The sequence below is a fragment of the Cygnus atratus genome, chromosome 1 (genome assembly GCF_013377495.2).
Source record: "Cygnus atratus isolate AKBS03 ecotype Queensland, Australia chromosome 1, CAtr_DNAZoo_HiC_assembly, whole genome shotgun sequence".
NCBI lineage: Eukaryota > Metazoa > Chordata > Aves > Anseriformes > Anatidae > Cygnus > Cygnus atratus.
In genome coordinates, this window is record NC_066362.1 from 66,669,062 (window position 1) to 66,684,381 (window position 15,320).

Consider the following 15,320-nt stretch of genomic DNA (forward strand, 5'->3'; position numbering starts at 1 on the left):
TGTTACATCCATTTGTGCCATATCTAAAAGTGTCGCTTTAGCTGAAGTGGGTGTCAGGAACGAACAATTATGATTCCATGTTGAAACATGTCTGCAGCAGGGAAGGACAGTAGGGTACATGGAAGCAGCTGTGTTCCTCATACAGCATTGGTGCTGCTTGCTCTACTGGGAGTATAAACATATCTCTGAAATATCAGAAAGAAAAGCTTTATGTGCAACATGTGACTGCATTTATACAGGTGCAACTGGCCTCAGCTGAAGGGCTGTTTTGATGAGAGACGAAATGTCTCATTTATATCATTGATATAAATTACTTCTTGACATTTACATGAGTGGTAGAAAACAAACACACTCCACTTCTGTTGGCATTCTTGTTGTGTGCATAAAAGAAGACCTGTCCTCCTTACCCATATGCATTTTCTGTAAGGATATAATGCCCCTATTCAGTATTCATAAAGAAGGTAGCGGCTACCCAGCTTGGCTGCTTGATGAAGAGGCAGTTGCAGAATTCCACCCAGCTGAAATCACTGATTTTTGCGAATGGAAATTGTTTATACATTTTTCTTCATTAAAAAGAAATGCAATTAGTGGTTTACAATGTTTATGTGGATAGCATCAGCTGAATCTTGTTCCAATCCATTGCATGCTCTTTTAACATGACCTACAATACACATCATGCAAAAATCTGTCTGGGATGTCCAAAGTTAAGTGCAAATTCCCAATGCAAATATAAAGTTTTGCCAAGCCGAATTATGCTCCTTAGGTGGTATCAGGAAGGGCTTTGTTGGATTGTTTATTTTTTTCAGGGGGCAGGGATGGGAGAGACTATAAATAGAAATAAGATGCTATTTTGCAACTCTGAAGGATTCAGTCTTGAATTAGACTGTTATATTAAATCTAAAGACTGAAATTAAATCCCTGCCCAACATTCACTTTTTTGATTTAGTGATCTCTAGAAAGGGAACCAGCTGCACTCTCAACAAATTGTAAGGAGAAGGCAAGGGTGTCAAGACAAAACTTTGGGGTGTACAGCAGCACTAAGAGCATCAGGTCTCAAGCAGATCAGTTTGTACAACACCGAGTCCAACTGTTACACCAAATTGCTTGCTGTGTTACCCGATTGCTTTATTTTGTATGTGTTTTGTTTCATGTCAGCTTTAGTGATCAAATATTACTTCTGGTTTAATAATATCACAGCAGTATAAAGCTTCTGGACAATTTATTTAAATAGGTGTTATTGGGCAATTGTACTGTAGCGTTTTACTGCTGATTGCATTTGAAACCTTAGCAGTCTCAGGCAAGGTTTATCATGGCTGAAGCTTATTTCCCTCCAGTATCTCTGATACTACAGAATACATCTTTGGAAGTGACACAAAATAAGCAATTGTTTCCCCTATTCATCAAGATTAAAACAAGCTCTTGTGTTTAGTAGAGTATTAAAGTAAGAGTTTAATAGGAAAAAATAAAAAATAAAGGCAGTTCTGAAAATTCCCAGCAAATTGTTCAGGGGCAATGCATACAGTCAGTTAAATGCCTTCTTGGAGGTATTGCACATCAGAAGTGGTAGCTCCTGTCCTATTTATACTCAGAAACATGGTATTTCCAACAGCCTTTGGAAGAAACCATTCCAATATTGGGGTGTCCCGTGACACATGCACAATAAAATCTGAGTTGCCCCGATATGATGTTTTCAGGAACTTTCAAGTGTCAGAGTTTTGATTGTAAGTTACTCGCTCTCCCAGAGGAACAGTTGTTTGCTGGCTCTTGTGGACATTTTCATCAATGTCAGTTTAATTCTATTTCAGTATTTCTTCTACTGACATCTGATGCAGACTGACCAAAGAAACATGTGCCTGGCTTTGATTTTTACCCATTTGCATGTGCCCAGTTGCTTAGGGTGCCTGGTTTGTAGTTGTGCTCACCTCTGGTGACTGAGGGGAAGAGGACCTGAAATTTCACTTTAAATGCTTTTTAGCCATCAAGCAGTTCAGCAACTGCTGTATTACCGAAAGTACCAGATTTTGTTAGGAACCTCAGGTGTTGACTCAGAATAATGTTGCTGCTTCCACATAAAATTATGTATTGAAAAAAGCTTTCTTTAAAGGATCGTACAGATTTATACACTTAGGTAATTGCTATCTAATTATCATAGCCTTGTTAATGTGGTGAGGAAAGAGAGAAAAAAAATAAGGAACTTTAAGTTAGCAGGTCAGAATTATGGATCCCGTAGCACATGGTGACTACAGTATTATTTTTTTAAAGTGCGTATGGTTAGCAGCTTTAAGCACTAGATGCTGTCTTTGATTATAACAGTGCTGAACTTTATCTGCAAAATTGAAACCTCTGATTCTCTAGTACATCAGTAAGTGAAACCTAAGCACATGTAATCTGTAAAAATAAATGTAATTACTTTAGCAAATGTATTACAGCTGGCCAGGTTTAATGTTAAGATACCTGTTTCTTATAGCTGACTAGTGTCAGAAGACAGAGGTGATGGCTTGAGCTGTGCTATGCAGACAGAATGGAGGAGAAAATATTGCCTTGCATTCTTCTGAGTGTACATTAAAGTGAATTAAAGTGAGTTGTGGTTCTGGCCTTTGACATTTCTTCCCACTGTTTTCTTCTGTTTAAAGCATCTTCGTGAGGGAAGCTTTTTTTTTTTTTTTTTTTTTTTTTTTAATTTCAAAAGCTCTGGTAAAATTGTAGCTAAGTGGGCTGCTTCAAAATTGAACACTTGATAAAATCTTCAGGAACACCTAAGGCATCCAAAAGCCTTCACTGACCTACTTTAATGCAGCAGTGTTGCTAGTGCAGGAGCAGTGGGTAGGACTCTGCACTCCATTTCTGGTGCTTCTTTAGTTTTGCTGTATGATTTTAGCAGACTTTTTGGCCTTGTCGTGTTTACTTATCTTTGAAAGGCATATTTTGGATTTCCATAGTAGTACAGGGGTAACAGGCTGACTGCAGCAAATGAATTCAGTGTGGGTCAGTAATTCATATGGAGACAACAATAAGTTCATGATAGGCTGTGGGAGATCTTTGTCTGGTTGGACCGCTGGCACAAAGCATGGCTTACATGGGTGTAGCTGTCCATTATTCTGCAGCTTCACCCCAACAAATGTCAGTGTCATTTCCTATAGAGGGTAGGGCCTTACTTATCTGCTACAACAATAAGCAAAAGTATCCTTGTTCCCTGATCTTTGGAAATTTCAGCAGGTAGAGATCCTGTTTCTCACAGGAGTGTGGTGAATTGAGCAGTAATTAGTGTCTACAAAGTGGTTAGAGGTCCTTTAATGAAATGTGCCCTGGAAGTGGTAAGTGCATTGTGGTATTGTTGACTAAAGCAATGGGCACAAGAACCAGTGGCCAGAGAAAGCTATCATCAACTGCTAAGCTTTTTTGTTCCTGCTCTTTGATCCTGCAGGTTTCCAATTCTTCCTTTTCATCATACTTTTAAATCCCTCTTTGTGCATTGCTGAGCTGATGGGGGCCAACTGATTTGGGGTGACTAATCCAAACAATTGGAGTAAATTATTAGGTTTACAATTTCAGTCCTAACTTAGAGCACCATCTTCTTTTAGAAGTCAGGGAGGACTAACAACATTTTAGAAATTACTGCTTTGAGTAGCCAGTGTAGGTTACAGAACAAGACTCCTGATAAACTAACAAGTATTTTTAGCCCATCAATCAATTAAAGTACTTTCCTCCTCTTAGAAAAGCAACGCCAGATTTAGAACAGTCAAGGATTTTGGTATTACAAGTCAGCCCAGCTGAGGTGTAACTTCTACAGGAAGAATAGGCTAAGAGAGACTTCCTATGCATTTCAGACCATGGCAAGAAGCATCCGTAACCTTAGCATTTGTACTCCTGCGGATAGATGTGTAATTATCCCTCAGCATTGCACCAGGAGAAGCAAGCGTCTTTCCCGGTGTGCGGTCTGTACTGAGGATGGGTGCAAGGAGTTGCAGCCAGTTCATCTCCTATCCCTGTGGTACTTCTGTTCCCCGAGAAGGCTTTTGTGGTAGTAGCGCAAGCAATAACCGCCCTACGTGGTGCCCTAGCCTGTGTTGGGGCCATGCTGACTCCTGTGTCTCTGCTTCAGGGGTGTGTAAGTGGGGTGTGCAAGGGTTGAGACGTGGCTTGTCCCTCTTTTGGCTACAGAGGCAGCAGAGGGAGAGCAGCACGGGACCTTTCTTGAGACACTGCCTCATTCTTGTATTGACGTAACACGTGCTCTCTAAGAGGCATTTTCCTCCTGTGAAATGCTGCTCTGAGTCTTTTGTGGAGTTAATAGCAACTCTGTGGACTGCTTTTAATCCCTCTGCCTCTCTAGCAGTGTCTGGATAGAAAAGCTACAGTGGAGGCCCAAACTCTGTGGTGTTTTGTTTTGTATTGCCTTTTTTTTTTTTTTTAAAGAAGGAAAATGCAGTTTTTGAGTGATCTACAGACATTATGTAGGCAAAATTCCTGCTTTGAATGGTTCCCAGGGCACTCTGCATCATATATGGCCCCTAAGCCCAAGCAACTTGTAGCTGAGATTTGTTTATTTTTGCTTGCAAAAGAAAATTAATATATCACGATGGGCAATGCATGGCACATAAGTCAAACTACACAAACAACTGCAAATTTTTGTGTTCTTCTATCTGTCCGTGGGTAATATTTAGAAAACAAAGTCCTTTGAAAACCTTAAGGAATTTTGGCTGCCTTTCAGAAATGGTAGAGTTAAGTCAATAAAATGCTCAGTAGAGATTGTATGTCCCCAAACATATTTTATCTTGACATGTTATATACTATTGAGAGCTGCAGCCATGACTCGAAGCCAAGTTAGGAAAAGAACACTTCTGTTGCGGGGCTGCGTTTGATGGGAATCCGAGGAGGAAAAGGGAGAGAATAGCGTGTGCTCTGAGAATGCCAAATGCAGAAAGCTTCTCTGAGTTGGATTCCTGGGTTGTATAAATTGTTGTAACTGTTGCTGGCATCAGTAGGACTTTACTGATTTCCATCCTTTGGACATCTGGTGGCTTTTGTTTTTACACAAAAATAATTGTTCTGGATGCATAAAAGCATGGGTTTTAATAGTGGTTATACTGATGGGTAGTAGCTTGGAGTCTAAGTATTAAAGTTTCTAATCTGTATCATTTGCCTTTAAAAAAACATGGGCAAATGGGGTAATGACTAGCCTCTGAGACTTCTGCCTGAACCATACCCATATACTTTGTTTCTCTGTACTGATGTGGCTTTTGTTGAAGTCTGCTCATCAAAGAGCTTGCTTTTATGCAGAAGTATGACTGGGAGGAATAGGCTTTTTCTGAGTAGGAGTCGCTAGAATTGTGTGACATTAGAAAAGATATTTTATTACCCTTTCCATCCTTCCATTTGAAAGGAACACACAGAGGTAATTCTAACATGGGGGAGGATAAAAATCTGCCTCTGTGATACCTGTTGATTGAATCTCTATATATCCAGGCACACCATTACATGATTATAATAGCTCTGGGTGGAGGGGGAGAAAAAATTGTGTAGCAATGAATTACCTAATCTGTGTTTTCTTATATCCAGTCCACACCTTAGTAATGTGAAGGCCAGCTGCTCTTTCCCAATGAGACTGAATAAGAAAGGAATAGCTTGCCGGTGGGAATCGTGTCTGTTGATGGAAGGTGTTTACTGACCTCTTCTTTAGGAAGAGGGTATTCACTTTGCAGGCACTATAGGAAAACCGTATGCAAACAGCACATTTGGGCTACAACAGCTTACTGTTGAGGGTATGGAAGATAACTTTGAAGTGAATTTGGAGGCTGCCTTTGACCCACTTAATTAGCAGAGGATGGAATGGTTTGGGGATTGAAGTAGTGAAAGAATTCCAGGGAATTTAAATTCTCTCCTCAGCCATCCTATATGAGTATTGGCAAGACTTTTGAGAAGGCAATATAAAAAGTTTGATTTTAAGAGACTGTGCTTATAAAATCCTTTGGTGCTTTGGGAAATTCTTTAGTATTTTAGGTTGTTTAAGAAGACAGGGTGGACCACTGGTAGTTGGTGACTTATGTTTTTGATTGTCCCTTCAGAAACCTGACTTCTAAAAGGTCCTGAGCACTTTTAATGTATGGAGGGGCTACACTGTCAATATTTATCATGCAGCGTCTTAAATAGGAGTATGTCCATAAGCCACACAACAGTATGTACTCTCCCAAAGCCTTATAGGGTTATATGGAAAAGTTTGGATTCTAAAATGAGTCAAATGGTCTTTGCATATGTAGTAGACCCAATTAGTGTTTTTTCATAGAAATACCTTGAAAAGATATAATTTTGTGTTTCCACTGTAAAATAAAATAACTTTGACTGTTATACTTTTTTCTTTAAAAATAAATAAATTGGAGAGATTTTTTTTTTCTCCTTAGAATTTCTGTCCTTGAGGCAAAAAACAGTGGCTTGAATTTGGTAAGAGATGCAGCTGAAAATGCAGCTGGTTGGCTGTTTCATGGAGGCAACTGTTCAGAATTAAAACCTTTAAGGTCTGGCACTTCAGCTGGCATAAGAAAGCATTATATTTTGGTGGCTTTGTAGTGTAAGCCCAGGGCTCAGGAGAAATCCCTTTATTTTCACTTCTCTCACGTTTTCATTTGAAGTTGTCTTACAATTTATATATTTGGAGAATATGAGTCTCTTCGGAAATCCTGTCTGTTGCAAGTTTCTCAAAAAATGACAAATGATGAAATGTCAAAATGCATGTCTTTCTACCTCACCCTTCCCCACCATGACTGTGCATGTTCAGCTGACAGAAGGTTTCATCTATCCCTAGAAGCCTTCCTTTATCCACTTAGGTTCAGTCAGATAAATTACATTTGGTGAGAGGATGTGCATGTCTATGTGGAGAAGAATTTGCACATAAAATGAGGTTGACTGCTGTTAAATTATTTCTCCCCTATCCAAAAGCAGAAAGGAACATATGACTTTGAAATGTCTGAATCAAATACAATGTTTCTGCATTCATTACATTCAGTGTGCGTCCAAATAAAGTGCTGAGTTAATTATAGGGAGATTTTAATAGGATGCAAAGGCAATAACTTCCTTCACCATCCCTAAACTCAGCAAGTGCTGCTTCTTGTGGTGCATGCTTTGTATTATGCAGGCAGTGTCAGACAATTTGCTCGTCTTCCTTTTAAGCATGTCTATGCAATGGGGGCAAAACTGGACTCTGTTGAAGCCATTTGATTAGGGTTGAGGTATTTGTCTTAGCATATGAAGCATATTAAGACCTGCTGCTGTTTACACGATTGTATTGACTTCAGCTAAAGCAGGATCAATGCCTTACCATCCAGGAGTGCCAATTAACATAGCATGATCAGTAAAGGGGAAGCTATTCACTTTTTCATGGAGAGGTCCTAAATTTGAATTAAGAGCTCTCACTAGCCAAAGCTTTTATTGAATCTCCATTTTTCTTTTTTGGTGACTTGAGATTTTGAAAAATTTTTCATTGAATTGGGTAACTAAAAAACATTAACACATACCAGGAGCTTGTAATTACAGACTCTCTTTGAAATGCGTTCCTGACTTCCTCTTGGATGGCTCATTTTTAGAGACAGTTGCTGAATGAGACTGCATGATCTGAAGTTCTGGAGACTGTATGGCATGGAGCATGATGCAGAATTGTAAGGTCAGATCCAGCTGATGTCAGAGGAGTTACCAAATGCTGTTGCTGTCTGACGGCTCTGCTGTGACTTAAGCCATGCACAACAGTATATTCAAGTAATGTTGAGGAAATATTTTTCAATTGAGTTTTTAGGACATATTCTTCCCATACACCCTTTTATAGTCATGCTAATCACAAGTAGATTATAGCTCAGGATTTAGTTACATCTTTAGGGAAGTATAATGAAATCCGTAATGCTTAGCCTCTACTATAAATTCTTCTAAATAGAGGACTTCACCTTCAGGTCTGCCTGTCCAGCATTTTTCATAAGTACCAAATTCACTCAGCTTGTCATCCTGCAGTAACCTCTGAAGCATGTGTGTTCAATGAGGTTGTTTTCAATGTTGTGCTGAAAGAATGAAACCTGTGGTGCTATGAAACAGTGATATAAAGTCAGGCAGGCAGGTCCCACAGAGAGAAAAGAGTTTATATTAATGCATATACTTAAAGAGATGTGGCTATGGTTACATAGGATATGACTGGCTTCTGTTCTTTTGAAGCAACTTGCTGATTTTTGTTTTCACAGTATCATTTGGATTAATTCCTCTAAATGAAGAAACTTCTATTGTTGGACCAATTTTTGCCCTCTGCTAAAAGTGTCCAAATAGTGCATGAGGCTTTAATTCCTTCACTGTTACTCTTTTCCTTAAATCTTTAGGAATTATCCTATGGTGACTAGCAGGTTAAAGAAAATCCAAAGCAAAAAGGCTTAATTGAATGACTGATATAAGTTCAGTGCAGATTTTTAAATGTGAAAACTGCCACTGTTACCAGTTGAATGTAGTGCTGATAATTCTGTAAGTACCGCTAAAATCATGAACCAATTCAACTGAAGTGACAATTTGGGTGTGGAATCAGGGTTTTTCAGGAGCCACACCTCACCAAAAGCAGACATTCTTTTCTTGCTTTCACTGGTACAAATCCAGATGCGTGCTTTAAAATTAAGTTTACCCTGGATCCTTACTCACATAAGCAAAGATAGAATATTGGTTCAGATGGGGATGTTTAAATCACCAGCCTATACCTTAACTCCTCTTCTTTTCCTCCAGTTTGTCCTCCTTTTGAAATCCTGGCCACTCGAGAAAGTTTCTGAATGCTGTGGTCTCTTAAAACAATGTCTGCAAAGTTATTTTTAGACTGTTGATTTGTTGCCATTCTTCCTAGGGTTTTTAGTTTTTGATCCTTTCTACAAGGATTCTTGAGGTTGGCAAGCCCAAGGCAGTAATAAAATGAAGCAGTGAGACTTTCACTCGCTACTTGGTTGTCCAGTCAGAGGTTAGTCTCTGATTTTCCTCATGGCAGAACACATTACTGGTAAGGTGCCCTAGTGCTTGGTATCATTGTCACTCATGTTATTTCTTTAAAAATGCAATTTCATGGGAGCGTGGTTAGGAGGACTGCTGGATGAGCTGTGTTGAAATTGAATTAATTTTATTTCTGGAAGAAGATAGGCTAAACAGAAGCTTTTATCAGACTTCCCCCCTGCCCTGAAAGAGCCCAGCTGTTAGGAAGAAGGAAGGGCTGTGTGCAGACTCCATGCTCATGCAACTGTTGGCTTTTTCTAGGGAGATCTCAAGCCGGGCTGCTCGTTTATAACAACTACAACTGTTTATTTTTGCCAAGTAAAAAACTGTCAGGGTCTTGTCTAAGGAAATTGTGTTCCATTGGCACAAAGCATCATCAGGTGTCATGAGGTAGATCAGAAAAAAATAAATTTGCAAACATTTCCAGCCATTTAGCCCTTGACTGTTATTGTAAAAAGACTAAAAATACTCAAAATACACATTCTGTTAGATTTTCTTTCCAAATCTGAAAAAACAAATAGTCTATCTAAAACCTCTTTAATGGAAAATGATTCCCAAGGGAATGGAGACCTTCTGGTTCTTTTCCAGTAACTAAAAAGTTAGCACTGAAACAGGAAGTGCATATAAATATCTATTCAGCAAATATGCTACACATTTATATAGTTAAGAGTGTAGAGGTTAAGAGAGTACAGTTGGCACTGGGAATGCTCCAGGTTGTCCAGGTTTACAGTTTCATTATTGTCTTTGAAACCTTAGGGAAAAATATAAGTATTTATCAAATATTTGCATTTTTCCACCTACTTGCAAATTATTTGCTAGAATGATGCTTTAAAGATTTTCTTGGGCTTACTTAATGGTTCTGGAAGCTCTGTGCTCTGCCTTGTCCCATACCTACAAGTTTTTGGTTTTGCTTAGTCGTTACTTATCAATTTCCAAAATAATGCATTTGATAAATAAAGGAAAGAGTTTACACATTGGAACTAAGGACAGGAATGATGTCCTTACCCCGTGCCCTACTGAAAAAGGTTTGGAAGGTTTTTACAGACTGTGGGGAGAAGTAGGCCTTGGAAGCTTTGTACATTAAATCAATGGTGGGATATATTCCAAGGTCAACAAAATATACTGTGGATCTACTTCTGTAACCCGTAACTCCCATAAACACTCCTTTCTGATATGAAAAGTACCACAGCTCCATCGGGATTATTCAAGTGGAATGGGTTAGCAACGGAGGCCTGGCTCTTACTGACAGTAGTTCTGTTTGGTAACCTTAAAGCAGATGGTCCCTCTAGAATTCAGATGTGATTTTGGGAAACATGCATCAGACATACTAGTCTCTCTTGAACAGTATTTACGATAACACACCAGAACTGAAAACCTCAGGAAAAAGTGAAACAAGGAGCAAAAGTTAAGGAGAACTTCTACTGGGAGTTACTGCAGCTGCTGCTACTTATGATTCAGATAAAAGGCACAGATGATACAAAGATCAGGATGGTGGGGGGATAGTGAGCAGTGAAGATAAGGCAGCTGTACAGCACAATCTGTATCACTCAATAAAGGGAGTCTATTCAGATAAATTGCTGTCATGCAGCCAAAAGCAAAATCGTATATCCAGGAACAAGAAAAATAGAATGAGGAATTGTATCTTCTGTGTATGAACCATGTAGAAGACTAATAAAAATCAAAACTTGGTACCTCCTCAGGGAGAAATATTGGCTACTAAAAGGCTCTATGATTCTACCAGAGAAAATCCTATCTAATAGCTGGAACCTGAAGCCAGACAAGTAAATTAGACACACATTTTTACATTCAGGGTGATGAACTACTGCAAGAATAAAGTTTTGGTGATTCTTCATCTCTTGATGCTGTTAATAAAATGTGACATCCGCTTCATGTCACAGTGCCCTGCAGTTTCTTTCCTTCTTTCTCTCAGCTCATAAGTCCCCTCAGGTGTGCTACATAAAAACCGACTCAGGGGCTACATGTGCACTAGGCTCATGAGTCCTGCTAGACATGCTAGAATATTTCTGATCACACCTGAAGCTTGAGTCTGTTGTAAAAGGCACTGAACTTGTTTAATTAAAACCCTAATAGGAATATTTTCTTACAGTGATTCATAAACTGTGTGATAGTCTCTGTCTGGAAGAGTTCTTACAGAAAAATAGTCTAGAGATGTATGGAAAGACAAGAAACACAAGATAGAGCATAAGAAAATAATGAGTTCTTACATGAGGAACATGAAGCTGATACTGGCCTACTGAAAAGTGGCTTGGCGGTCCTATGCATTAGGGAACCGGAGGCTGGGAGTGACGAGCAAGGTATGCACTGGAGGCTTTTCTGAATGGGTGCTTTCATGGAAATTCTTAGGCTGGAATTCAGTGTCTATTTAACTGTCACATTAATGACTCACTAATATAATTTGGAGAAAGATAACATCAAATGAGAGATGTGCTGCTCTGCTGCATCTCCCAAAGAAGATCAAGCTGTTTTAATAACCACTAATGATATAAACTCTAATTACAAAATGTTTCAGGAGACACTAGGTACCTCAGTGACATAATAGAACAAGAAAATGTTATTTAATACCCACTTTAATCTACAGTTTATGCAGTGAGCTCTGTGCATTTCATATTAATTTTGCCTTTAGAGTTTTAGGAATAAAGTATTACAATCTAGCACTACATATTTGTCACTAGACATAATTAGTGGCTGCTGATTAACTGTTCTATAGCCACATGCAGGCATGACTTAAACCCTGTTCTTTTTAGTTGCTTCATGTATATGTTCTAACTTTTCTCTAGAAATCAGGGCAGATGTATTTTAGTATATTTTTCTAGTGACTTTAAACACCATCTTACCTGTCTTGAGATGTTGCCTCCTCAGCTAGTCACCTTGAGGCTCCTTTTATGGAATCTGAAGAGACCCTGTACTTCACATCCTAGTCATAGCTACTAGAGCTTTTCGTTTTTATCTATAGAGTCTGGAGAGGGAGGCATGCAAGAAATCTGTATTTGATCAGAGATGCCCCTCTTGAATATTGAGGCCTTGCTTTTGCTGAATTTCAAAGTCTTTGGCACTGTCCAAACAAACAGTTTCTGTAGAAACAAAACTACCTGATGTACTTTTAAAACTTGATCTTGGTGTTAATCTGTAGTGTGGTACAAAAGTCTGAGAAGGGTTGAAATTAGCCTTTTCAGCACGCGATGGTGCAGACATGGTTACACACTGAAAAAATTTAGGAGGAAATTGACAACAAATTATCATTTAAATTATGCTCAGGTCAGAGGAATTTAAGTGGTGTTTCCTCAGGCTGTTCTGTGTGCAGACTCAATGCCATGGCAGAAGGCATCCAACATTGGGAAGCCCTGACCTGTCCCTTGCAGCCCCTCTCCTTCCTGGGTAGAAGCTCCCCAGGGTGGAAGAGATAACTCCACGGTTACCTGTCCCTGAACTTCTGGCCATTTGTTTTGCAGCCGATGGGCTTGCAGCCTTGTTGGAGCTATGAATCAGTCTAAGGGAATTGCTGCATTGCTTTGTTTCCCTCTTTACAGAACTGGGTGAGGGGGCTTGGTTGGCTGAGGAGATTGTACGTTGACGAGAAGACTGGGATGGAGCATAGGGGACTGAAAGAGATGAAAAAAATGAGGAAGAAAAGCTTTAATTCTGTCAATGCAAGATGGATAGCCTGTGAAAGGATTAAAGAAGTGTATGTGACATGAAAAAAGGGCAGGGGAAGAAACACTTTTTGCAGTGGCATTTATAATCCCAGGTAATATGGAAAGTTGCAAAGAAAAGCAGCTACAAAGGTGAATCAGCAAAGTTTTTCTTTTTTCTTTTCAAGTTTACATTTATACTCCTGAGGACTAAGAGAACAGATATGTGAGAAATGCCAGTGGAAATTCATGAGAGAGTGTTGAATTTGAGAGCAAAGGTGAGAAAAGATGAAGATAGCATTGGATCCCCAAGTTTGGGACACAATAAGGTGGAGCTGTCAGGAGTGATAGAGAAGAGAGAAACAAGAAAGATGGGTGCAGTTTTTTAAAGAACCAGTCTGAAACAAAGCTGTGGCAGAGTAGGAAGGAGCAAACAGAAGATGAGCTGGTGGTTGGGATGATAGTTATGAAACTGAGATCAGAAATATCAGCTCTTGGCACTACTGGAGGTGACAAATTGTAACAGATTTTGAAGGCTGTCGTATTTGTTTGGATGTGATAATATTTAGTAGCCTTATAGCAGCAATTCTGTTAGCTGTGGCACACTTCCACTTGGTGGAAAACATATTTTTCATTTTTAGCATGAACATTTCACATATCTGATGGTAAAGAGTGGATTGAGTGTGTGTGTGTGTGTGGGGAACATAGTGTATTTTAATGGACCAAAAGCCAGTAATAATGAATGCATTCCAGTGGTGGAAAAAAAAAAAGCAGTATATTTAAATGAAGTTAGACGTGTTTTTTAAATGTAAATTTCCTGCCCTGTTCTCCAAAATAGGACAAAGTAACAGATGGTGGATCTGCCATCACTTGCAGCTTCAGAAGTAAGCTTTCATTAGTAGATGTTGGTTAGCTCAAAGGAGATGGACCCACACGTAAAGTAGAAATTTGTTATCTTGACCGTATCTTCAGAATTTCTGCTTCTGTTCTTTGTGCAAGAATTGGGTGAGGCTTGACTTCCTGATGGGACTCTGTGACATATTTTTAAATTACTCTCAATTGACTTAAAGCTATATTTTAAAACAAGTGCTTGTCTAGGCTTCTCCATTGCATCTTTCATCACTTTTTCCTGATGTCTCCCCATAAATGTCAAGCACTTCATCAGTTCTATGACTTCATGCACCTTCATGCAGGGCTGGTGACCTTGGGACGTTCCACAAGTCTCTGTACATCTCCTCAACACCAGCTGTGCTTTGGACCAGAATTGCTCCTAAGTCACGCAGACAGATGTCTGGGACTGATTTCAACAGGGCCCTTGTTGTTTGCCATCCCACTGCCTAAAGTGGCCTTGTTTGTTTTCTGTGCTGTGCTGTTGGACCTGGCAGTGCCAGTGTCTGGGGAACAAGGACGAACGGAATACCAGCACTCTGTGACTGTTATTTGGATAATGTTTCCAAAGATGTTTCTGGCAGCTGCAAATATGGTGTCATCTTGACATCTTTGCAAGACCTGTCATTTTGTAGAAGTTTAAAATGTGTTCAGTTCTCTGGCCTTCTTGCTGTAAGATGTGTGTTTAGGGTGAACTTTATCAAGATGATACATCTTGAGTTCTTTGTGTGTGTCCTCCTGCATGTGGTTTCAGGAGGCCATAGCAGAATGATTGGCAGGACTACCTGTGCAGCAAGCATGTGATAAGATGCATCCGATCAGCACTCCTTGGGTTTATGTGGTCACTATTAGTATTTCAAGCAAAGTTTTGTGTGCTCTTTTTGAATCTTCGGTAGCTGCGTGACTTTAACCAGTTACTACTCAGTTGCATTCAGTCAAATTCTTCTTTTCATGTATTGCCATGTACTTTTGTTGTCATCTTCCAGTTTATGTAATGTCTGCTTCTATGTATTATATTGTATTCTAGTATATGTTACAAACATAACATGTTATATACCTTTCCCAGCTTTGTAGGCTGGCAGAAAAACCATGATTCTGATTGATTTTGGTGGCTTGCTGGACTGGGTGTAATGAATGGAGATTGATTATGTAAGGTGGTCTTCCCTATGTATTGTCATCCAGGTTTGGCAGTGTAGTCTCAAGTTGAAGTGGTGGACAAATGTTTGCTAGACTTGGTGTGCCTGACACCAGTATCTTCTAATTTTAATGAACGTTTAATGCTAAGGGGTGAAATGCAGACAGCAATAAGTGTAAAAGGTGATTTCCTTCTACTGTGGTGGTTTTCAGTTCATGTAGGAACTGTACTTGATGCTGACTAGAATTAAACCTGGATTAAAACTTGGATACTAACTGCAGTCTGCACACATGGAAATAAAGAAATGAATTCTTTCTTGATAGCTGATTTTTGCAGAAATGCCTTTTGGTTGAAGTACTACATGCATTTTGCAAAGTTCACGTACCTCTGCAGTTTATTTTAAGAGACCTGAATTTATTTGGTGTAGATTTATTTCAATTATCTAATCAGAAGCAGACACATAACTTCTTAGACTGTCAAAGGTATTCAGGAATGTATGACAAACTTCAAAGGAATGCATAAGATCTTGCTACACATCTTACCATACACTTTTATAGAAAAGAGTTAATTAAATTTTCTTTCTGCCCAGAAATTATTTTTAGGCTAAAATTAAGTACATGGGGTTGTAAGGCTTTGGAGTGTTCTCTTTTTCT

The 15,320-nt window shown here is 39.2% G+C and overlaps 1 protein-coding gene across 25 annotated transcripts in view; it reads left to right on the plus strand.

The window, feature by feature from the left end:
• CALD1 (caldesmon 1) overlaps window positions 1-15,320 on the plus strand; it is a 194,192-nt gene that overhangs the window by 13,095 nt on the left and 165,777 nt on the right. The gene's annotated exons all lie outside the window — the stretch shown is intronic.